At 34.4% G+C, this 26,218-nt stretch overlaps 1 long non-coding RNA gene and 1 pseudogene across 1 annotated transcript in view; one reads left to right on the top strand and one right to left on the bottom strand.

The window, feature by feature from the left end:
* Positions 1-26,218, bottom strand: part of LOC150069579 (uncharacterized) — an 87,350-nt gene that overhangs the window by 29,405 nt on the left and 31,727 nt on the right. The gene's annotated exons all lie outside the window — the stretch shown is intronic.
* LOC150069580 (heterogeneous nuclear ribonucleoprotein A1 pseudogene) lies at positions 56-1,014 on the top strand (annotated as a pseudogene).

Below are 26,218 nucleotides of genomic sequence, written 5' to 3'. Positions count from 1 at the left end.
GCTGCGACCGAGGAAACATCCCTCAAGTGTCTCCTCCCACCCTCCTCTTGCTGTCATGTCTAAGTCTGAGTCTGCTAAGGAGCCCGGACAGCTGCGGAAGCGCTTCATTGGAGGGTTCAGCTTTGAAACAAGTGATGAGAGTCTGAGGAGCCATTTTTGAGCAATGGGGAACCCTCATGGATTGTGTGGTAATGAGAGAGCCAAACACCAAGCGTTCCAGGGGCTTTGGGTTTGTGACTTACACCACTGTGGAGAAAGTAGATGCAGCTGTGAATGCAAGACCACACCAAGTGGATGGAAGAGTCGTGGAACCAAAAAGAGCCGTCTCCAGAGAAGATGCTCAGAGACCAGGTGCCCACTTAACTGTGGAAAAGATTTCTGTCGGTGGCATTAAAGAAGACACTGAAGAACACCACCTACGAGATTATTTTGAACAATATGGGAAAATTGAAGTGATTGAAATCATGAGTGACCGAGGCAATGGAAAGAAGAGAGGCTTTGCGTTTGTAACCTTAGAAGACCATGACTCTGTGGACGAGATTGTCATTCAGAAATACCAGACTGTGAATGGCCACAACCGTGAAGTAAGGAAAGCCTCATCAAAAGCAAGAGATGGCTAGTGCTTCGTCTAGCCAAAGAGGTGGAAGTGGTTCTGGAAACTTTGGTAGCAGTTGTGGAGGTGGTTTTGGTGGCAATGACAATTTTGGAGGAAACTTCAGTGGTCGAGGTGGATTTGGTGGCAACCGAGGTGGTGGTGGATATGGTGGCAGTGGGGATGGTTACAACGGATTTGGTAATGATGGTAGCAATTTTGGAGGTGGTGAAAGATACAGTGATTTTGGCAATTACAAAAATCAGTCTTCAAATTTTGGACCCCTGAATGGAGGAAACTTTGAAGGCAGAAGCTCTGTCTCCTATAGTGGTGGAGGCCAATACTTCGCCAGACCATGAAACCAAGATGGCTATGGCAGTTCCAGCAGCAGTAGTAGCTATGGCAGTGGCAGAAGGTTTTAAATTACTGCCAAGAAACAAAGCTTAGCAGAAGAGATGTGGGGAGCCCGGTCCTCACGGTGGCGGGACCTGGAGGCCCGTGTCCCCCTTTCACTGTGGGGCCGCCTGCGGTGCTGGTGGCTGCGTGACTCAGGGATATCCACCGCATGACTGGATGATGGCCAGCATCCATTTTGGGGAGTGCTGCCATTGTTAAGTCTGGTCTCTGCGTGGCTGGATACATGAAGGATGCATGACTGGAGCGTGTGAAGCCATGATTGGAGGGCCTGGGTGAGCTGGCATGAGTTGATTGGCCCACTGCCTGTATATAGTCTCAGGAGAGGAGGAAGGGGAAGAGAAGCCTCAGAGAGAGAAGAAGAAGAGAGAGAATAATAAAGGATCCTGCTTTAGCTGTAACCTGTGTGTCGTGCGTTCTTTCTTGCTGGACGAGAAGTGCGCACGATATCTGGTGCGGAAACCCGGGAAACAACATTAAATATTGTAAGTATTTAGAGGTAAGTTTAGGAGAACCCGTTGAGGAGAACCCGATCGGGATTGGGGTGCCCAAGTTCGCGGAAGTGCGACTATCCAAGTTCGCAGGTGCGACTATCCATGTTCTCCGGGTGCAACTAGATTGTAAATATACAGACAGGCTGATTCATAGTGATTGCCTTGTTATTAACATTATGGGGTCTGAGGTCTCAGAAATAGGATGGAATTTACCATTGACGGTCTGTTGGAAAATCTTCCGCAGTAAGGAAATTCATCAAAATTATAGAGGAGAGAACCCCATGGTTCTTGGAGGAGGAAAAAGAGAATTGTGTGAAAGGTAAAAATCTAACGGCGAATGTGTGTATGAAAGGTAACCGCGAATGTGTGTATGAAAGGGAACGAATGTGTGTAAAGAGATTTTAGAATAGAACCAAATGGGTTCAGACTGGAACGACCGCGGATGTGTGTGTGAAAGGTAAATCTAAGTCTATACGGGAGTAAACAGTTTAAGAACAGGTGAAAAACGCAGACTTGAGAAAGAGAATTAAGTAGTAGTGATTTAGAAAACCTGTGTTTGGGTTCAGAATAATTGAAAACAAGCTAAAGCTTTCCGTTGACAATCCTTTTGTGTTTTCCACCAATTCCTCCTCAAAAGGTGGGAGGTGTGTGTATTAATTGTAGTAAATCGGTGGAGTTTAAATCTACTCCTGTTTGTGTTTGGTCTCCCTTTCTGTTTTTGTTGTTTAATTTTTCAGGAGAGCATCTAAATTGTTCACAGCAAACCTGCCTGCTTAGCACCTGCTGGAATGGCAGTGTCCACGATAGTGCGGTGCTGATGCAGCTTCCCACGTCCATTCCGATTCCAGCATTGGTGACTGATAAAGACTTATCGGTGGTTGTTAGAGAAAGAAGAGATTTTGGTGTTCTTGCTGCAACTGCTGCCGCTGCTACCGTGGTTTCATTGGCTGTGTCGATTCCCACAGCTACTACTGATGATTGTGAATTAACGGTTTGATTTACTTCAAGAACAATTGGACATTTTGCAGGAAACCGCTGGAGTTGGATGCATTTCCACCATGCGAGGGTTATGCATCACCCCCATTCAATATCATAATTGGACACGTGCCACTAATTTATCAAAATTATTGGGACAAATGCTACGTGGCACTTGGACTATTCAATTTGAAAATTTGACTGAACAGTTACGTTTGGATATAATGGCTGTTAATTCCAGTAGAGTAGAAGTTTTGTCCAGGCCAGATATGTTATCCTGGGTTTCTAATGCTTTTAGCTTTGTAAAAGAGTGGGCAGGTTTTGTGGTTCTGGTATACTTGGTAATCCTTGGATTGGTAGTGATGCTGTGAGTGATCTGTGTGATGTGTAACAACATGGCCTGAAATACTATCATCAGACAGGCTTTTGCGGCACTATCCTCTGGAGACTCCCCTCAAATCTGGCTCAGCATGCTGGACTGGTAGTCAAAGACGGGTAAGGACAGGGGTAGACATATACCAACCTAAGACAGAAACTGCAACTTGAGCCTTGCAGCATTTCAATGACGGGTAAGGATATGTCCTGACTCCTCCACCTAAGACAGGCACGGTCCCTTGCTTCAATAAAATAAAAGAGGGGGAGCTGTGGGGAGCCTGGCCCCTCCCTCACGGTGGCGGGACCTGGAGGCGTATGTCCCCCTTTCACTGTGGGGCCGCCTGCGGTGCTGGTGGCTACTTGACTCAGGGATATCTGCCGCATGACCGGATGAAGGCCAGCATCCATTTTGGGGCGTGCTGCCATTGTTAAGCCTGGTCTCTGCGTGGCGGGATGCATGAAGGGTGCATGACTGGAGCGTGTGAAGCCGTGATTGGAGGGCCTGGGTGAGCTGGCATGAGTTGATTGGCCCACTGCCTGTATATAGTCTCAGGAGAGGAGGAAGGTGAAGAGAGGCCTCAGAGAGAGAAGAAGAAGAGAGAGAACAATAAAGGATCCTGCTTTAGCTGTAACCTGTGTGTCGTGCGTTCTTTCTTGCTGGACGAGAAGTGCGCGCGATAAAAAGAGCCAGAGACGTGACAAGGAAGCTACAGGTTACAACAGATTTGTGAACTCAGTCAAGCACAGTGGTGGCAGGGCCTAGCTGCTACAAAGAAGACATGTTTTAGACAATACTCATGTGTATAGGCAAAAAACAAGACAAAACAACAACAAAACCCCCCGAAAAAACCTCGAGGACTGTATTTGTGACTAATTGTATAATAGGTTATTTTAGTTTCTGTTCTGTGTAAAGTGTAAAGCATTCCAACAAAAGGGTTTTAATGTAGACTTTTTTTTCTTTTTTCTTTTTTTTCACCCATGCTGTTGATTGCTAAATGTAATAGTCTCATCATAAAGCTGAGTAAATGGGTATTTAAAAAAAACAGAAAAAAGAAATATAATAGGAAAAGGACTTGGCATATTTTAAATTGTTATTTTAAACATTTGTTTGCAGATTACCGTTTGGCACATCATTTTAAAATTTTTCCTGAAAATTTAAGTTAAAAAGAGATATAAATTTAAAATTAATAATTTCATGGAAATTATTACTTCATAATATATATTTTGTCAATGAAATGCCTTGTTAACTTTAGGCCTTCTATAGGATTATAAAAGTTTTAACCCCAACCAATATAAATGAGATAAACTCATTGTCTTCATCAGATTATACTATATACTGCTACTTATTTCCTTATGAGTAATTCTATATGTTCTCAGGAGAAAGTGGGCAGGACTTTTGTTGTAAACTCAACTAGTCTCTCATATTAGGTAGTACCATCCTGTGAAGGTAAGATCAAATGTGCTTTTGATTCAAAAGGAAAGTATTGAACACCTTACTGAAAGTTCTCCTATGGATCAAAAAGAAAAGAAACCAAAAAACTTTTCTTTTGTTGTTGTTGGTGATGGTGGTGGATTTTATATTTTCCATTTCCAACAGGCCCAAAGCAAAGGAAATTTCATTGACAGTATGTAATCAATCAGAAACAGCCTTAGGAATATAGGCACAACATAAACAGGTTCTTTATGGATAATTGCCTTTAGTGGAAATTGGTGCTAACTCTATAATGTTTTTATGGTTGCTTCTCCTGGTCTTGCATATTTGCAAAATATTTTTGTGGAATAAGCATCTGTTTTCTTTGCTTGTAGTTATAATGGTGACAACAGATAGAAGTTAGACAGAGGTTTTTAATTCCGTGGCTATACTTTTCCAAATGTGAAGGTAAAGCAATAAAAAAAAGTATTGAAGTGGAGTAATTTTAATCCCTCTAATACGGTATTTCACATACTTTGGAAAGAACTCAGCCATTCAAAGTGATATCTACAGTGTGTAGTGGAGATCTCTAAGAAATGATTAATGGGGCATGGTATTTCATTAGTAAATGTTATGACCATAAAGTTTAACTTATATATTTACCTAAACTATAAATTTCCAAGTTGTTTCTGAAGCACAACTTGGAAGCCTAACTTGTTCTGTATGGTGACTCTATGCTTGTTCCCTCACTGTGATTCCAAAATGGTTTTATTTCTATCATTTGAGTATAGTTGCAATACTATGTATTTTATACATATTTATGTTTGCAAATATTATATACACTTGTATTTCTCAATATGTGATTTCCTGAGGGAAAGCTGCTCAAATTGTCAATGCCGTTGAAACATCTCTCAGAGATAAGTAAGAATAGTTGATAAGATATGAATAACTTATTTCCTAGAGGTAAAAGAAAGGTATTCTTGCCACTTGTAATTCTCAACAATGGCTCATAGAAAATCTCCAAAGACAGCTTCTTGTGCCAATTCCCCAGGCTGAGATAAAGCACAGAATTCTTCAAGATCCAGGACATACTGTGAGAACAATCTCAGCAGATAAAAAGGAGTGGAAATGCATAACTGTATGGAAAAAAAGAAAACTACAGAGATAGTAAGTTTAGTGGTTCCAAGGTTTTAGTGGGAAGGTCTGAGGGATAAATAGGGGAGCAAAGGGACTTTTAGGCCTGTGAGATTATTCTGTAAGATCTTATAATGGTGGATATAGGCCATCACACTTTTTCCAAAACCCCATAGAGACAGACTTATGGGAACTAGGGGCTGTTTGGATACACTTAGTAAAGAACGTGGGGACCAAAAGCAAATCCAAAATATCCTAGACATTTAAAAATTTGCTATATGATTAAATGATTTCTTTTTGCGCTATCCCTGAGCTCTTCAGCTCAAGGCTACTGCCCTACTCCTAGAGCCACAGCGGCACTTCCTGTTTTCTAATGGTTAATTGGAGATAAGAGTCTTTAGTACCCAGGCTGGCATTGAACTGTGATCCTCAGATCTCAGCCTCCTGAGTAGCTACATGTGAGCTACCGCACCCGGTGATGAAGTTTTTTTTTTTTTTATTTTTGCTTTGTTTTTACACAAGGAAATATCAGAATAATGGATAGTATAAGAATTTACTAAACAATAATATATCACTGAAGTGAAATCGCATGTTTTGAATAACAGTTGTTCCTAGTGTTGAAACGAATGACAAAACTATAGCTGTGAAGCAATCTTCAAGCATTACAATGTAACTAATTGGATAAATAACCACAAAGAAGGAGAACGGCAAAACATCTTCCAGTATTTGATCTGAATACCACATGGTGCTAGCAAGGAAGACATTCCATCATACTAAAAGCTGAAGGTTATTTTTCCTCCATTCAAAGTCTCAAAGCAAAAGATATCTGAAAATTCAGCTAAGCTTCCATAAAGCAAATGCAAGTTTGTCATAAAAATGCTCTGAAACCGAAAGCTCTTGTGAAATAGATGGATATCTCAGCAGCAGAAGAAACGCAAGTTCTCTCTGTAGAACTTGATAAAGAATCAAAAATCAAAATCTGAGCTGGGGACCAAGACATATGAAAAGGTATCAATATATGGGAATTAATGCATCATCTATCTGGCAAATATCATGTAACCCTTCTATTAATTACAATAAAAATATATGAAAAAAATCTGTGCTGTGCTGATATGCTTTCATCCAAGAATCCCATATCAAAACACCACTAATATTTTAGTTACAGTTTATCATTGTAATAAAAACTAGCAGATAAAGAAAATGAAATAGTATCTAATTTCCTCGCATCTCACATCCCTTCTAGGATTCTAACTTTAATTGTCAAATATATCTTTTAGAAAGTAGTATATGATAAATAATTACTTCTGTGCATCATTGTTATTCTTTCCTATGGACATTTTTTAAATCTATAATTGTGTTAGCTATCCTGAGACAATGATAATAAGTGATATTCTCATTGATGAGGCTAATATAAATAAATCCATAAACTGGTTTTTGTGTGTAACAATGACACACAGTAGTCTTGAATGTAAAATCTCATTTTTCTTACAATATTAAAATCAAATTATTTAAAAGTTTATGTCTCATATTTATATTGTCTGTTCTTTCTTCATCTCATGTAATGCAATTTTCCAATGAAAATCTCCCTCTGTGTGGACATTTAGAATATATAAAACAACAGAACCCCAGCTAGAAGGGAAAATTTTGATATCCAGTTGATAATGCAAATGAAGAAGGAACTGTGAATCATGTACCAAAAAAAGAAATCACAGATTTTATGGCTCAAGAGTTAAGTAACATGTCTGAAGTTTAAACAAAGAGCCCAGAAATTAGGATTACATTGTTTTACTGTTGTATTTCTTATGGTTGCCCAGGTATTATTTTTAAATATTTTTCAAATATTAGACAAATGAATTATTCTGCATACCCGAATTAGGATCTGAAGTTTCACTTTGCTTTATTTCTTCATGAATTTTATTGGTAAGAAGAAAATGGTACTTGAGTATGCTATTTTGCCTCTGTAATTTTAACTAAGATCAATTATACAAGTTAATGGCTCTTGCTTTTTATAGTGCTTACTCTAAATAAGTAAAATGCACAATGACTTCTTTCATCTTAATTTGGTCACATTTCTGCATGAATTATTTTCTGTCAACTCCAAAGTCAATGACATTCATGTTTGCTTTTAGATGCTATTGTAGTTATGAAAGTATTACTAGACATTGTGTCACTTCATTTTAGCAGCATTCTGATCTAATAGATGATGACTTCTCTTTTATTCTGTTTGAAATCTGCCTCAAGAAGATTTTAAAATAGTTTAAGAATCTTTAAGACTTATAATGTCTGTGTGTAAATGAAGTCATGTAAACTAACTTCAGAATTAACATCAAATAAGAAACTAGGCACATAATAACTACTTTCAGTTACAAGCTGGTATGTTTACCAATCTATGAAGACTAAAATACATCCTCTTTATAATGAATACATATGTGAGTGCATTCATGTGCAATATATGCTACATGTACTGTAACATATAAAGATATATTCATACATATCACATATATGTATTTATTTTGTACATTTTATGCAATTGATACAAATACACACAAACATACACAAACATAACACATGGACTGTAAGACAGCACTAGAATAGAGAGTGAAAAGGAAGAATTATTCCCCCATGTAATAATCACACTGAATATAGAGGACCCTGCTTAAAGTTTGACTTTGGTCTATTAAGTTCCAAACCAGAAAACAAGATACTATTATAAACCATAGAGTTTTGCTACTATGCTTCTGAAGCCCCACAAAATAAAGGTACTTTTGTAGGCACACACACAAGAAAGCATTTACTGTCTAACATAAATCTTTATTATATGAATTAAATTTTGTCTTTAGGATTTTATTTTAATGTTCAAGCGTAGAAATATTTTAGTCCTTTGTATGATCAAACACAAATCTGAAATTGATATTTAAAAACTTAGATATCAGAAATTTAGAAATCTAGATATCAAAGTCCACAATTTTCCTAAAAGTCCAGAAAATCAATGGAAATTATCTGCTTTCTAATTTTAATATGGACAAATAATGTTTAATAAATTCAAACTATAAGTGTTGTAAACATTTTAGGTGTGTGCCCATGTATGAGACAACAAGGAAAAATGTAAAAACATATTTTAATGATGCTACACCAATAATAATATAGCAATCAAGGGAAGTAGTTCAAACTACATAGAATAATACATACACTTATAATTAATCATACATGTCATATTTCCACTGGAATTATGCACTCCCAGTTATCAGTGTAGAAGCGATATGGTGTATAGGAAACAAGAACTAGAATAAGTTTACTGATCTGCATTTTAGTACAAATATGTCTGTCTGATATTCAAGTCATTTAAAACAATTCATTTCTCCTTTGGTGGCCTTGTACCATGTATCAAAGACTGAATTATGGTAATCAACTGCTACCTCGGGTTCTTTAGAGCTAGACAATACCGGCACTTATTTCTTAATTCAACAGCTCTTACTTGAGTTCCTACAATGAAGATTCAGTGATGAAGATTCGGTAATGAAGAGGGTGGATGAATTTTTTTAAGGAAATTTCTATTGATGTAAAAAGATAGATACGGTGGCTCACACCTGTAATCCTAGCTACTCAGGCTGACATCTGAGGATCATGGTTCAAAGCCAGCCTGGGCAAAAAGTCCGTGAGACTCTTATCTCTAATTAACTACCAGAAAACTGGAAGTAGAACTGTGGCTCAAGGATTAGGGCAGTATCCTTGTGCTGGAGCCTTGAGCGCAGTGATGGCACCCAGGCCCATGATCAGCAGCAGCAGCAGCAGCAGCTGCAACAAAAGAATCTTGATTTGTAACAGTCTAAGTCCTGTGGAGAATAAAAGGATGGATAACATGATGTAAAAAATTAACTAACATAACAGTATTCACTACACTTTTCAGTAATGCCTCAGAAAAGCAGAATTGATTTTCTCACAGTAATTACATATATTGAAACTTGATACCATGACATGGTGTTCCATGTAATTACTATTTATTAAATAAATAAACCAGTTTTAATGAAAACTCTAAGGAGAATGTAGAAGTGGTAACTGAGAGATAAGCAGAATATCCAGGAATCTACTGTTATTACTGTTGTTATTGTTGTGTGTTTGTGTGTGTTGCTAGATTCAGCAATTGAATTTAAAGCCTCAGTGTTGCTTTCTTTGCTTACTTAATTGACCATGTACCATAATTCAAGCCCTGTATTTACTGGTTAATTGGAGATAGAGAAGCAAGGAGTTTTCTACCTAAGTTAGCTTTGGACTATGGTTCTGCAAAATTCAGCATCTGGAGTAGCTAAGACTATAGGCAAAGATTCTCAATGTCCAGATTTACTGGGACTTTGTTGAAAATATGCCTGTTTGCTAAAATAGGGTATTTTCTCTCTAGATATCTCATGGGATTTCCATTGCAATAGTCAGTTTGAAAAACTCATATTAGCTAGTAATATTTCTGCATATATTTCAGTAAAATTATAAAAAAATATTTATAAAATCTTGAAAGTATATCTTTATTTATTTGACCCAAACTCTTCAATGTGGTTTTGCCATTAAAATTTGGAATTATTTTGATGCTCTATTATAAAATAAGGTTGCTGGTGTTTATCGTTGGTTCCTAGGAGACCCATTTTTAATGTTTTTATCAGTTCAGCAGCCCATTGATAAATGGGTATAACATTTTAAATGCATTCAAAGTATGATATCAAAATTAATTCATTTTACATGATATACAGCATTTTGCTTACAAACCATGTGGTAAAGCACTTATACTTAGGGGAAGAAATTTCATCAAAGTGATCAGCCACTGGCCAAGGCAGGGGCCAGAGATCTTTAATGTCCCTACTTCCCTGAGATCTTTCTCACATTAATGTACTCTAACACACTTTGTTGAACAATAGATGAGTTAAATTCATCTAGAGAAGTCCCAAGGCCCATTGTTTCCAGTGGAGGGAAATCCAGCTAGTGACACTGTTCTGCAAACTTGCCCAAAACCAGTTGAATAAATCATTTCCCTGTCTACTTTGCTGGAATTCTCTCATAAGCCAACACACTCAGATTCTTATTATGATTTGGGTTGGTGGGTCTGGTACCCACTGATAATTTGCAATTCATTTGTCTTTCCCTAAGAAGGAAGTCAGAGACACTGGTGTCCTTCTGTCCATGTCTCTGTCTCTGTCTCCTAGACTGACTTGCCAACTTTTATGTAGATAGATTTTTCCAAGGTTGTACTTTTTAATAAGATAATATAAAGTTCAGGTTTTCCTAAAGGGCAGGAATAATTGTTTAGATTTGGGAGGCATTAGAGTAACAGTGCTCCCAAATTTAAACAACTATTCCTGCCCTTTAAGAAAATGAAAGGAATAAAGATGACATAAGCCAAATCCTAGAAGTTCACTTTAATGCCATTATCATTTACTGAATACAATGAGGACACATATGTATTTTAATCTGAATCTTGAGATGTTTACTGTCAACTTGCAAATTATTTGTTGACTTGGTATCTTCCTAACCCTATACAGTTTTTAACACTATTTAGGAAAACGTCTCACTGATTTTTCATTTAACTTTTTGGCTTCTGTTCCATGTTTATCTAGCTCACAAATGGTAGACTAAAATAACATGCAGGGATTTGTATCTTTGTAAAGCTTGAACTTTTTTATACTACACTTGATAAACTAAAGCATAAACAAATGTTTGTCCAAGGTCACAAACAGGTAAATGGGCATTTTCAAAATCACTAACAACATTTACCACAAAATCTCAGTGACCAAAATTGCCCTGTCCTTAATTCATTGTGAGCCCCTGTTACTGAACACAGTCAAACCAGAGACCTGTGGACACTGCTGAACCACAGCAGGAAGCTGGGGCCTATTATCGTGTACATTGCCTGTCTTCTGAAGACTAAGCACAATAAATAGAACTGTCATCTTTAACAAGGGTCTTGAACTTATTTATAGGTACTTCCTTTACATTCAGAAAATAATTCTAGAGTAAGAGAAATCCATACAGAATTGTGAGTACCCAGGTTGAAAGTAAGAATGTCAGGGAGATGACTACTTACATAGATAAACAAATAAACAAAAAATGATTCTTTTTACTCCATGGGAAAGAAAAATCAAATCAAAGCAAAACAAAATAACTAGTAACAATAACAAAAAAATAGTGCTTTAGACTTAGGAAAGGAACCTGGAATGTCTAAGGGTACAATTAAACTGCCTAGCATACTGGTATGAACTTATGGCCAAACATTATTTAAGACTGAATAACAGTAAAAATGTGTGCCATTTATCAATGAAAATCAACCAATAATATTAATTGTTAATCAGGAAATTGATTGATAACCCTGAAATTCTTTACCTGTTGAAATACTGATGAGCATGTCTAAAGACTTCAGTTTTATTATGTTCTTAATCTTTGTTTTAATGAATGTCTTTAAACACATTACAGAATTTCAAAAAGAAAAACAATTAACTAGATTAATTACATCCTACATTTGCATTTATGCTAGGTGAGCATTAGTTAGAAATTAATGTGTTATTTATTTTAATGCACCAATTTTATTTTTGAGGGTATCATTTGAGAAGCTTCATTGGAACATTAATTTTCATAGAGTTCTATATAATCTATGTCTGTGTTATCTAAATTATCACATGTATTACCAAAAATTCAGACCAACACTTGAAAATTATAATTGCTTTCTGACTGAAAATAAGAATATGATTTTACTTAGAAATGATTCTAGCACAACAATAATTCCTTTATCCAGATAATCCTCTCATTGGCAGTAAATATCAGTGCCTTGTTTTCAGTAAAGAAGTGTTTTGTGTATGTGTGTGCATATGTATGATATTGAAGATAATTAAATTATCACTTGTTTTAGATTAATATAGTTCCATCTATGGATTGTTTTCAAAGAAAAAAATGATACTTGATTGACAAATTCACATACACATACACATGCAAACTGCATATTCTTTTAAAAATTGAAATGATGGGATTGTTAGAAGTTGAAGCATTGAGTCATTAGAAAAGGATAAGTGTTGAATTTGTAGACATCACTCTTTCATGCTGTTCTCCAGTCTGGAACATTAAGTCTCTAGATCAGGAGCTCACTTCTGCTTAGTTTCTGTTTCATGTAATACAGTGGCTTGTATATGGATGAGGTTGAAGCTTCAGTATTTTTGTTGCAACTATTGAGCCTTTGTGTCAAGTAGAATTTCTGTGGGTGAATTATTAAGAGTATGGGCTCAATGCTCACACAGTGATAAATAAGATTATATAGTATGACTTATTGTTAGTATTCATATATTGCTTCCCATGTCATTGTAACATTATAACTGTAGAAAGTACTCCACAGAGAGAACACCTAATAATTTAAGTATGTTACAATAACAAATTGTATTTTAATAGTAGATAGCGTTGCAAAGATTTAATTTAGGGATGAACCAAGATTTAATTTAGAGTATTTGAAATTTCTGCAGCATACATCTTAGCCCTTTCAGAGTAATAGTATATATTATTGAAGAAGTTTTAGCATATTTATTTTGCATTACTATGCATATTAAAGTGCAACCAAGTAGAACAGTAATCAATACTATGGTGGCATTCGTATTTTTAATTCATGCTAGGCTGTCTGGAAATGGCTTATATTTAATATTGTACAGAAGTTAATAATGGATGATATTCATAAATATGCTCATCTGGGAATTATATTTAGCCAGTGCTAGAATTTCAGCAAAATCAAGCAGTTTAACTTTGCAAAACACATGATTTCTCTAATAATATTGCATAGAAAAATCTATTGGGTTTCTTATTCCTAAGAGATTGGGACAAAAGTTAAGCCTGTAAGATTCCAAAAAAAGGGCTCAGCTTGTTATTCTCCCTTTTTGTTATTTTTCTCACTTTAATTGAGGTACCAAAACACTAATTAAATGTCCTGGTATTTCTTTTTCTTCAACCATGAAAGAATAACAACAAAAATAGAAACCTAAAAATAAAAAAATTATGACTAAAAACTATCAGTCAATTACACATAAGTCTGAGTGATAGATGAGGTAATTCAAGATCTATCACTTAGTCTTGTAAATTATTAGCACATTGTCTGCACTTGAACAACATTGGAAAACACTGATAATTAATCTTGAAGTTCAAAATCTCACTTGAAGGTTGGTTGGAGAAATGTAAAGTTAAATCAATTGGGATATGATAAGAGCATTACTGCAATTTATATGAGATAAATATATATAAATGAACATAGTGCTTTAAGAAAGTGATGTCAAGAATAATACAACTTTGGTGAAAAAGGAACAATAATTAAATTGGTCATTCAGAGGAATTTTCACATCATTGTAACATTTAGAGAGTTTATTTTAAAATTGTTTTTCATTAAAGCTATATATACTATAACTGCACATATATAATGCAGAAAAAATTATACCAAGAAACACAAACATACATGGAGGTGTGCATAATTTACACAAGCTACCATTTAAAGAGTAAACTTTCTTACCCTTTAATTTACTACCATTTCAGCTTTGAGCCAAGTATGTATCAGAATGTAAAGCTATATGCTTTATAACAAGGAACTTGACAGAGCTTTAATTATTCTACTGTTATTTGAGAGTGCCACTATAGTTAATTCTCTCCTATACTGATAATGAAAGCAATAATAAATTGAAACCTACAGATAACATATTTTATATACTCCTCTTACAGTTTTGATATTTCATTATATGTTTTGAAACCTTATTTTGTGTGATTCACTCTTAGATCTCAATCTTTATTCACTATTCTGTATTGAGAGAAGATATTTTCAATTTTATTGTTTCATTTTATTATTTTAATCCTTTCTTTTTCTATAGGAACACTGAATTTCCAGTTCTGTCCACAGTAGAACTAGAAGCTTGCAATATTTGTACAAATATTTTGCACCACAGATTGCACATTACCTTGATGTAAATGAAGCTTGCCATGTTTTAATACTCATTTTTCTTAGGATATTTTTGATCTGTTATAAGAGTAGTAGAAGCAAGAGTTCATATAAATTTATCCAGTAGTCCAAGTGGGAAGAGTTTGATACAGATTGCAGATCTCATTGTATAATTATAAATTGTTCTTCACAGGATCAACAGTTTCCATACATGGTTTTCACCCGGTGATGCTATTTTAGGAGTTAATGCCACTTCCATGGTTGGAGTCTAGCTATAAGAAGGAAGTTACTTTGAGCATGCTTTATTTTTTTATATATTTTTATTGTAATTAACAGAAGGGTTACATTATATTCCCCAGATAGACGGGACATTACTTTCTTTTTTTTTTTTTTTGTGCCAGTCCTGGGCTTGAGCTCAGGGCCTGAGCACTGTCCTTGGACTTTCTCAAGGCTAGAGCTCTACCACTTGAGCCTCAGCACCACTTCTAGCTTTTATCTATGTATGTGGTACCGAGGAATCGAACCCGGGTCTTCATGCATGCTAGGCAAGCACTTTAACCACTAGGCCACACTCCCGGCCCCACGGGACATTACTTTCTAGTGTTTTGGTCCCCACTTCCCTTCCCCCATCTCAGCCGCTCATCTTGTCTTCTTCCCTTCCCTATCTGACTTCAAATAACCAAATATGCATATATAAAATATGTCAGATAACCAGGAGAAATACTGTAGCAATAGGAGGTAACCAAGGGACAGCAAAAGAGATGAGAGATAACATAGTACATTAAGGACAACAATCATTCATTATATGGATTTTGTTTCTGTATCCTGATGGTCCTTTCATTTAGCGTCATTCTATATGGACTTATGAATTTACATTTTGTTCTATTGTAAATTTCTGCTAGGGGAACCCAAGGTTTCTACTGATTAGAACAAATGAGGGAAACCATTGAGCCTATGTTCCTTTGAGTCTGGCTTACCTCACTTAATATGATTTTTTTTTGCCAGTCCTGGGCCATGAACTCAGGGCCTGAGCACTGTCCTTGGACTTTCTCATGGCTAGATCTCTGCCACTTGAGCCTCAGCACCACTTCTAGCTTTTTATCTATGTATGTGGTACCAAGGAATTGGACCCGAGTCCTCCTGCATGCTAGGCAAGCACTCTAACACTAGGCTAAACTCCAAGCCCTTAATATGATTTTTTCTAAGTCTTTCCATTTCCTTACAAATGGTGCAATGTCATTCTTTCTGACTGCGGCATAGAATTCCATTGTGTATTAATATTACATCTTGTTGATCCATTCATCAACTGAAAGGCATCTGGGTTGGTTCCATATCTTTGATATGGTAAATGGTGCTGCAATGAACATCGTTGTGCTAGTGGATTTAGTATGTCCTTGTTTCTGGACAATTGGGAAAATGCCAAGTAGTGGAATTGCTGGGTCATAGGGGAGCTCTATGTTTAGTCTTTTGAGGAACTGCCATACTACTTTCCATAGTGGTTAAATGAGTTTGCACTCCCACCAACAGTGTAATAGTGATCCCTCCTGGCCTAGCGTGCTTTATTCTTGGTCAAGAAACCTAGTGTACAAAATTAATTTTATTATTTAAGTTTTTTATGTCAGCTATTTTGTTCCATAATGCAAATTTAATTATTTCAGCAAATACATTGTTGCTTTCTCCATAGAAGTTACCCATGGTGCTAGTGTTTCCATTTTTATCTCAATGGATGCTCTGTTGTCTAGATAACTTCCTACAACTTTGTACATATAATTTCATGATTGGATATTTTTTTCTGTTACTTCCAGGATACTGTCTAAATTTCCAAGTAAGACTTTAATGCTTTGAATCTGCACTCTGGTTCCACTCTGGACCTATTTTTAACTATACCAGTAAAACTCATTCCAAAGTTATATTTGGATCTCTTTCCTTCCATGCCTTTGCTTGCTGTGTTTAATTTACCTGGAAGAAGGGTAGTGACTATCTGGCTAAAAATCCAGCAGAGTAATGGTCAAATGTTATCTCCACTGAGACACTTCCCTAACCTGATGAGGGAGAGTGGATTTGTCATTACTTTTCTTATTAGTTTCACCAGGGTGACACAATGGCCCTGCTCTGTGGGGATGGAATCGAGTCACCCCTCTTTCAGCTACCAGCTGTGCAAACCTGTGCATATTGCTTCACTCTCTGACTCCTTTTCTTCTTCATAAATCTAGGCCGCAATGATATTACAGATCTATATTTTATTATATAATGATGAAGTCCACAAACGTAACAAATAAAAACCTTTTTTGCAACTTCGATGTGCTGTTTTCACAAGGGGAAAAGACTGATTTGAGGTTATCTTAATCATTATTTGATAGACTGCAGCAAAAAAATATTCATGTGATAAACTGCAAGTTGCTCCTCCAGATGCTGCTGAACATTAGATAATATCTTTTAGTGGCCACGGCTATTAAGTGCCAAGTGTTTAGGACCAAAGAGCTGAAACTCTATCAGTGAGATAGTAGCAGGCTTGGCATACTCTAATTGAAGATGTCTATTCAAAAATTTATGCTCTGTCTTGTCTTGCATTTTTTAGACATTCATATGAAGAGTAAGATGAATGCCTAGATTAGGAAGTCACTATCTTGGCAAATATGCCTGAAAGATAAAACAGATGGAAAGCAAACCTAATATAAATCTAATAGGATTTAACCCAAGACACTCTGTTTAAGGACAAACACAGAACATTGGAACTGATATCCTCCATCATAAAAGATTTTTCAGTCACTAGATTTAGAAATGACAAAGCTAGGTACACAAGAAGAAACATGATAAAGTTGAGGTGTCAAATTCTCTATCAAATTTGGGCCAGAAAGAAAATTCTCTCTTAAGCTGTATTCAACATTCTTACAGTATTGCAAGTTTCTGGGTTTTTTCATCCTCCTCCAACAGGATTTTTATTGGGCTCCTTCAAAGTACCAAACATCAGTCAATTCATAAATGGGGCAGAGGGGGAGCCTAAAGTGGTGCACAATTATCTAAGAATATACACATAATATATGGCATTTAAAAAGACTCAGGATGATAGATATCAGTTGCAAATTCTTTAAAGACTTGAGGGATTAGCTCCATAATTGTAGAATCAGAGGATTCTAAATTCAAGGACATGAACATGAAGTTAATGAAAGAAAAAAAACAGAAAAGAAAAACAAACTCCTTCATGTTCTTTCATGTTCATTTATTTGCCACGGAAAGCTAAGCTTTCATATATTTATTAGAGAATAAAATCACCCATGTATGTTCATATCCTCATACATGAATTAATTTATTTACTCAGGCTGTCCTAAAAACCCTATAAATAACAGTTACTTCTGCACATTCTTAATTTCAGAATTCTAGGACAAAGAAACCTGCACAGCTGATTTGTGAAGTCTAGGCTCTGGCTTGCTGGTGACTTCTGCCTCACAGTGTCCTTTCCTCATCACCTGCTCTGGTCACCTTGTGGGAAAGGGTGGATAAGTGGAAAAGCACTAGTATTTCTTCCTCTTCCTACAAAGGCGCATTCAAATTGTAAAATGATAATTTAAATTATAAAATGCCATCATTTATAGGCTTTTTATTAATCATTTTATTGTTTTAAATACTGATATACATGGCTTTGAATTCAACATGCCAATTTCTGCATATAATACATCTTATCATCACCCCTTCCATCATCCTTCACCACTACAAACTATTGCAACTCCACACACTCCTTTAAAATTCCTGCTTCCATTTACATATGTGTACATTGAGTTTTTATGATTTATTTGCCCATCATTACATTTAGTAGTCTTCTATATTTCATTTATAGATTAGGGAGACAAAAAAGTAGATTGAAAACATCAGAAGATTCACTCAAGGATACTGGTGAATTCTTTAAGAACCTTGATTTTCAGCAGATATTCTCCCTTCATCTTGTACTCAGGTTCCAACAAAAATGATCTAAATACCTTAGGATTTGCCTAGTTTGAGATTAGGTAGAGTAGCCAACTAATTTATCATGTCAATAGGGACTTTGGTAAGTGGAAAATATCATAATTTAGTTGGAGTTAAATGAAAAGTAACAATATTCATGGGTATTGAATGTTCTCTAAGATCACAATTTGTCATGCTTTCTCAGGAAGGGGTCTATAATCAAGTTAATCCAGTTAAACATAGAACATCCTATAAGTATTTCCCAAGGACTATAGAAAAATCCCTTGTTACCATATTTTTTGGGATATTATCTTCCCCATGTGAATGCTTTAATAGTTGCTATTATTTTGTCAGCCTTTGAAGATGAAGAAGGAACACTAACAAAGAATATTAGGACAAACAGAGTTATAGGTGTAGAACTACAGCTATAGATATTGAAATAAGTAACTAGGTTATTTTGAGTAAATAATCTTTATTATAAAGTATACTTTTTAACATACTTTTCCTCTGAGGAACTGTTAATTATCATTTTATTTTCTTACACAGGGGACTTCTATCACAAGAAGAAGTGTGGTAAATGGTTTGAATTTTCTCTGGACATTTGAGAAACATATATTATTTTCCATGATCAATGGTAATATCCTACTCTATGTGTAGGTTTTTTTAAAAATATAGCCTATCTACTTTGTTCTCTCTTTCATCCTTTTTCTCTCATCTCTGTCATTTTTTAATTTGGATTAAGTAGTTCCACTAGTAACCTTGTCCTCTGCTTTTATTTGACCCCATAGCAGGCTGTTCTCAAAAACATTCAAATTTACCATTCTCTCTCTCTCTCTCTCTCTCTCTCTTGTGCACATGCTCTCTCTCCCATGATATATTATCTGATAGGAGTGTATTTGAGTAAACAAAGCATAATATTAAACATAATGTTTACAAATGAATTTTCTAAGACATATTTAAGATATTGTGATATTTTAATGCAAAAAGAATTTCTCAGTATTTTTAGATGTATTGCAACTTTATCAATTATCAATCTATCTAACCATCTACCTATCATCTACCATCCCCATCTAACATCTAAGTGTACACACATAATAATATATTAACAGAACTGGAACTGTCCTAAATCACCAATCACTTTTAATAAGTCAAAATATCCACACATAAACACACACATGCACATATATATATAATATGCAACAGATTAGTCTTCCCTATATCTTATATAGTAAACTTGCTATTTTAGTGAAAATATTCAAATATTCACATAAGGAAAAAAATCTCAGACAACTTTTCTTTATGAATTAAGTTGATGGTAATTTCAGTTCACAAAGCTAAATGTATAGCCGATTGTGTAATATTAATCCTAACAATGAAGCTGACAGAAAAAGCTCATATACAATGTCCATTCCCACAACTACAAAAAATATGTAACTAGTAAATTAACTAGTTTCATTCATGTAAGCAATATCTGTTTAACTGGATATATCTAAGTTTGTCATGAGATGAAGAAAATCTAACTTTTTCTTTTATTTTGAAGGAGTGGCTTTTGAAAATGAAATCTACAATGAAGTTTTAGGAAGACTTTAAACCTTATGAAGTGTTTATGAAAATGGAAGTATGGACCATTCCAGAAGTTCTACTTCATCCCCTCTTCGTTTTCTCCATTTCCTTCTTCACATTAAATTCCTGATAACAGAGTAGGCAACAACAAAGTATTTTTCAGTTGTTGATGGATAGCTGTGATGTATGCATGCAGAAACTTGATTAAGCTACACTTAGTGAAAATATGAATCTCAGTATCTTTGTTGAATTTTAAAATAGCATTAGTTTGTAAGGGGAATTATTTTTCTGTTCCATTAACTTGAAAGTGAATAGAAATTTCCCCATTTTTATTTTACTGCATAAATGCATTCATTAAAACAAATGTAATAATTCATATAATGCAGAGCTATGTAATTACTCAATTTTATGTACTGCCATCCTGCATTTATCATTTATGTAATATTTAAAAATAAGTTTCAATTATATCTTTAATTTCTCTCATGAAACAGTTAATTCATAGTAAAAATATTTAATAGTATTCCTGACTTAACAGGAACAAGCAGGAAATACCCAATTTGGAGATAATCTACTTAACATACAACTTTACATAAACACAAATAATTAATGTATAAAGTACATGTATTATAATTATGCATTAATTATAAGAGCATATACATACATGTGCATTATATTTGCAATTTATAATCAAATAAGTGGAAAATAAAACATAATGGAGGCAGAAATCATTAGCCTTAAAATTCTAAATTGTAATTGTTATAGACTGTTATTCTACTTAAAATATACATGTATATATATGTGCATACAAAATCTTCATTCTAGAGAACTTACATTTTAATTTAATATAAAATTTTATAGTTTAGCCATAAAAGAACACACTAATGTCTAGGATAAGCAAAGAGTAGGAGTGGGGACAGTTACAAATTGGTACTGCTCAGTTCATTTTGAATTGCAAAAAGAAAGACAGAGAAACATCTACACTAGATATTTCAACATCAAAAATAAAAGATTTTGTGGAGACAAATCAATCATGGGTTGTTTGTAATTTGTGGTGGCTAGAATGAACTGTGTAAATAAGATAATGTCATGGTTGAAAAAAAGTTCTTCCTGCTCTCTCAACCCTTTGAATTCATTGTCTCCACATCAGTTTTGATAATGGCTCATCCATTTTGAAAAAGAGAATATTTTTCTATTCAAATGTCAATGAGACTCAAATAAACAGCAGTCCTAAGTGACAGGCAATTTAATTTGATATGGGGCAAACACGGGCTAAACATTTTGAATAAGGAGGCAAGGGAGAGTGATAAAGGAAGGAACATTTGAACACATTGTACACAGGTGTAAAGATGTCAAAATGAAATCTATCCCATAGAACTGATGTATGCTAATGTAACTATTTAAAATTATCTGTTAGTATTTGTACAAAGGAGTTGCCATTGAATAAAACAGTTTATGAGTGCAATATTTTGATCACTCATTCTCACCCATTCCTCACCTACCTATGGCTTCCTTCCCTCTTCTTAATTTCGTAGAATGTATACTGAATTGTTGACTGCATTCTCCTCCTTTTTTTCTTTGCATTTGATTGTAACTTCTCCTTGGCCCTTCCATTGCCCCTTCAAGAACCTACTTCCTCGTTTTTATTTTATTGAACTTCGGCTTTGCCTTCTAAGGAATAGGAAAATGTTGCTTTATACATCAAGAGATATTTTATTTTGTCAAAATTAGCAAATACAAATACAAAAATATCAAATCTGTCATGCACAAAGTTTGTAACTTGTTTTTAAGAACATATTCCATGTTTAAGAGAATTTATAGAAGACAATAAAAATGATTCAATACTGCACATGCATATATGAAAACAGAAAAATCCTTTCATTTTTCTAAGAAGCAGAGAGATATAAGGGAGTAAGAGAGGAACGAATTTGGTCAAATACCTTATATGTAAAATGCAAACATCAAAACAAAACCATTTGTATTATTAATGTATGTTAATAGAAAGAAAATGTTTAATGAAGCTTTATTAGATAACATTTTTTACTTATTCTTTAAGACAAAAAGATTTGAGGTCTATTTAAGTTTATGTTGAGAATATTTGAAATACACTTAACTGAATACAACAATTTCTAAATATCATTTCCACTTTAAATTTGAGAGTATTTTCTTAAGAAATACATTTCTCTGAATTTGTTTCTCTAATTTTCTATAATTTACGTACAAACCACATTAAAAGAAATTGTCTCTTTACTTTTAAATTTGGTATTGTCCAAAATAAAATGTAAAATTTATATTTATGCATTGAATGACTTAGGGAAGGATAGGAGAGGCTAAGTTTTTTCTTTTTCTTTTTAAACAGTGTTACATGTATTCATCCTAGAAGAACTGCCTAGTAAACCTACAAGAATCAAAATTAGAGTCATAGGTAGTAATGTATTTATTTACACTTAATAAAGCGAACAGTCTTGTGAGTAAAATAAAAATGATTTAATAAAAATATCAAAATAAAATGAAAAATTGAGAAGAATTTTTAGATAGTATAAGTGACTGACATATTTTATCAATTTTCTTTTAGGCTATTTTAATTTTATTTCTTTTTCTGGTTGTCAATAGTTTGTGTAAAGAAAGACATTATTCCAAGTGTCCCAAGAATCAAGTTTTAATAATTTCAAAAATATAAAAACATCATCTAAAATTGGTTTCTTCTTTGAAATATTCATATTTATATTTACTATTTATTGTTATAAATTTTGAATAATAAAATTATACTACTGGGGTCAGGAGTTTGGCCTAGTGATAGAGTGCTTGCCTAACATGCACCAAGACCTGGGTTCGATTCCTAGGTACCACATACATAGAAAAAAAAGCGGGAAGTGGTGCTGAGGCTCAAGTGGTAGAGCTCTAGCCTTGAGAAAGCCCAAAAACAGTGCTCAGGCCCTGACTCAAGCCCAGGACTGGCAAAAAAAAAAAAAACAACTTATATTACTTTCTTCACAAAGTGACTTATTTTGTCAATAAATAACACAGAAGACACATTGTAAAATGAGAGACTTAATAATAACTCATAAATAAAAAGTAACTATTTCTTCTTACTATTTTTAAGGTTTAAGGAAAAAAAATAAAACTTCCCTTGTTAATGGTTTTGGATCACTTACCAACATAGTGAAAATCAGTCACAGGTACTTGCTTTTGAAATTATGTATGGTAACCATTTAACTTTTATGTGTGTGCTTATTTTCAATTTATTTTTTCATATATTTATTATTGTAATTAATAGAGGGGTTACAGTTATATTTGTCAGATATATATATTTGTGAAGTAACACACATTGATACCCTTCTCATGTTTTTGTGCCTATTTCTTCCTCCCTACCCCTTCAATTTCTTTAATAATTTTTTTTATTTTATTGTTGGGGTGATGTACGGAAGGGTTGCAGTTACATTCATTAGGTAATCAAAACGTTACTTCTTGAACATTGTTACCCTTTCCCATATTTTTTATCCCATTTTTCCTCCTCTGCTTTCCACTCATCTTGTTTTTCCCTTACCTTCCCATTTTCAAATACACAAAATAAGCTTATATACAATATACCAGGTACCAAAGTCAGATACAGTAACAACATGAGATAAACATTAAAGGGAAAAGAAGAAAAAAAGAAATAGCTTCACATAGTACAAGCAATCCAAGTAGATAAAAATTATCTAAGATAACGACTCTCATAGTCTACTGCAAAAATAAATTCAATAGTAAAATGGTCTATTCATGGAGAGAGATAACTTTTATCTTCCAGTTGACAATGTATAATCATCTCATTTTTATAACAAAGTTCCAATTCTTGTACATCTTCTTCCTATCTGGACAATAATTTCTTCTAGAGAATATTCAATTTCTAAGATTTAAGTTTATTGCTGATTATCTGTTTTGAATAGAGAATTAAGACATGTGATTTCAGTTTAAACTATTGAAAAATCCAATCTTTTATTGTTTACCCTTTTTTAATCTGCTCTACTGAGATAAACATATTTCTTTTCAAATTTTTTAAGGAGTTGCCATTTAATAAAGCAGTCCATGAATGCAATCTCTTTGATCAATGTAACACATTTCAACATTTAAACACTCACACCCCACCTTGTGTGTGTGTGTGTGTGTGTGTGTGTGTGCCAGTTCTGGGGCTTGAACTCAGAGCAGTGACTACACTGTTTCATAAAGGTCTGAAGATATACATGGTCTTGATAACAAAACTGGAACAAATATTTGCCCCAGCAAATTGTAAGAAACTGCCTGTGTTCAGGTACTACCTTCTTCTTACCCACACTCCTCCCAACAACTTCAGTGGTAGAACTGTTTCCTTAGTAATTCTGGGGCCTGGAGTGTGACCTAGTCATAGAGAGCTTGTCTAGCATGCATGAAGCTCTGGGTTTGATTCCTTGGTACAACATAGACAGAAAAATCTGAAAGATTGAGCTGTGGCTCAATTTGTACAGTACTAGCCTTCAGAAAGTTCAAACATAGTGCCAAGGCCGTGAGTTCAATCCCCGCGACTGGCAAAAACAAAACAAAACAAAAAAACAAAAAAACAAAAACATAGTGCTATTTTAAGAAGAAAGTGGATGAGAACACAGAATTCAGTGATTAAAGCTGCAATTAGATAAATGTGCAATTATTTAAAATTCATATAGGATGATCTCCAAATATAATAGTTAATAATTCTGAATTTTTTCTCTAAAATAGTATAAAATTAAATGTTGAGTTTTAAAGTATAAAACATAAATTTGGTCATTTTAAAATCATTGTGATTAGTATCTATTAGTTGTACAAGATGGGGCAGGGTTCATTGTGTCAGACCTTGATTAGAACTACTTTTCAGCAGCCCTGTCTTTTCTTAGAACCATTTCAACAAGTTTTAATGTTCTGCTATCTTAAGAGAATGCCAAGTGCTTTGTCTATTTTTTACCCTGTTTGTTCCCTCTCCTCCCCCACTTTTACCAGATACTCAAATAGGATGTAGTTTACCTTACTGCCAATAATTTTTTAGAATGTATAATGATTGTTCAAACAGGTTTAGCTATAACATTACACACATGAAAAGAAGTTACTTTGTGAGAGTTATTCGATTGTTGTCATTTACCCTAGCCTCTGATCACCTATGATTCAGTAGCTTTCAGAGATTTCTCCATTTCGTAGAGAAGCAAATACAAGGACTCAGAAGTTTTTATTTGCTTTATTTCCACTTTAATCAAATTATGGAAATCTACCACTGAAGTAAAATGGCATTTGTTTTAGCTATTGGCTTAGCAAATGTCAGAAAAGTTATTTAGATTTTGTGGGTGTTACAATGTATGGGGCAGAGGCATTCCGTATATGAAAAATTCCATTTGAAAAATTAAAAATAGAGATGGGTGCTCGTTACTCAAGCCTGTTAGCTAATGAAGAGACTGAGATTTGAAGATTTTGATGTAATGCCAGTTTGGATGGAAAGTCCATGAAATACTTCCAATAAACATTTAAAGAAAGAAAGAATAATAAAAGACCAGAAGTACAACTGTAGAGTGCCAACCATGAGCCAGCAAGTTGACTGAGTGAGTATGATTCCTTGACTTCAGATCCCAGTACTGGCAAAAAGAAAGAAGGAATGAAAGCAAGAGAGAGAGAGAGAGAGAGAGAGAGAGAGAGAGAGAGAGAGAGAGAGAGAGAGAGGAGAAAAAGGAAGGGAAGGAGGGACAGAAGACTGCCAGAATGAAGGACAGAATACTGGATTAATGAATTGAATTATTTTAATTGAATATTAGGATTCCTGTAAAATAATATAATTTATGTTATATTCAAGCTATGTTACCTTAAAATGTATAATAAGCAAAATAAGCTTATAATTAAGTTTGTTTGCCCAATTAATATATGCTGATTTATGTGCTACATAATTACATATTTGAAAGGCATATCAAATTTCAAGGAAGAAAGAGATGAACAGTCACCCAGTGTTAGCTCTGCATCAGAACCTAGCCTGTGTAGTCTTACAAATTTCAACCAACATTTTTGTGAATATTTTTTATATTATTCCACATGTGGTTGTATGTATTCAAATGTTGAGTTATGGAATTTCAAAGAAAACTTTTTGTTTATACAGTGTAGGTTGAATTACCTATTTGATTTGGGTAGGAGAATAAAAATATATTTTCAGAATAAAGTACTGTTCCTACTATTTCTTAGTAATACTCCAAATGACAGAGACATTCATATATGATTGGCCAAGATAAAAACATAAAGCAGACAAAATGAAAAAATAAACAAAACCAATAGCCTTTCAAACAGATATGAACTAGTAGTTTGGCCTACTAGAGTGTTTATCTAGGATTTGATTCCCCTGTACCACATACATAGAAGCAACTAGA

Source organism: Megascapheus bottae, chromosome 1 (genome assembly GCF_031878675.1).
Source record: "Megascapheus bottae isolate mThoBot1 chromosome 1, mThoBot2.hap1, whole genome shotgun sequence".
Taxonomy (NCBI): Eukaryota; Metazoa; Chordata; class Mammalia; order Rodentia; family Geomyidae; genus Megascapheus; species Megascapheus bottae.
The sequence above is the reverse complement of the archived record's forward strand: the minus strand, read 5'-3'. Positions and strand labels throughout refer to the sequence as shown.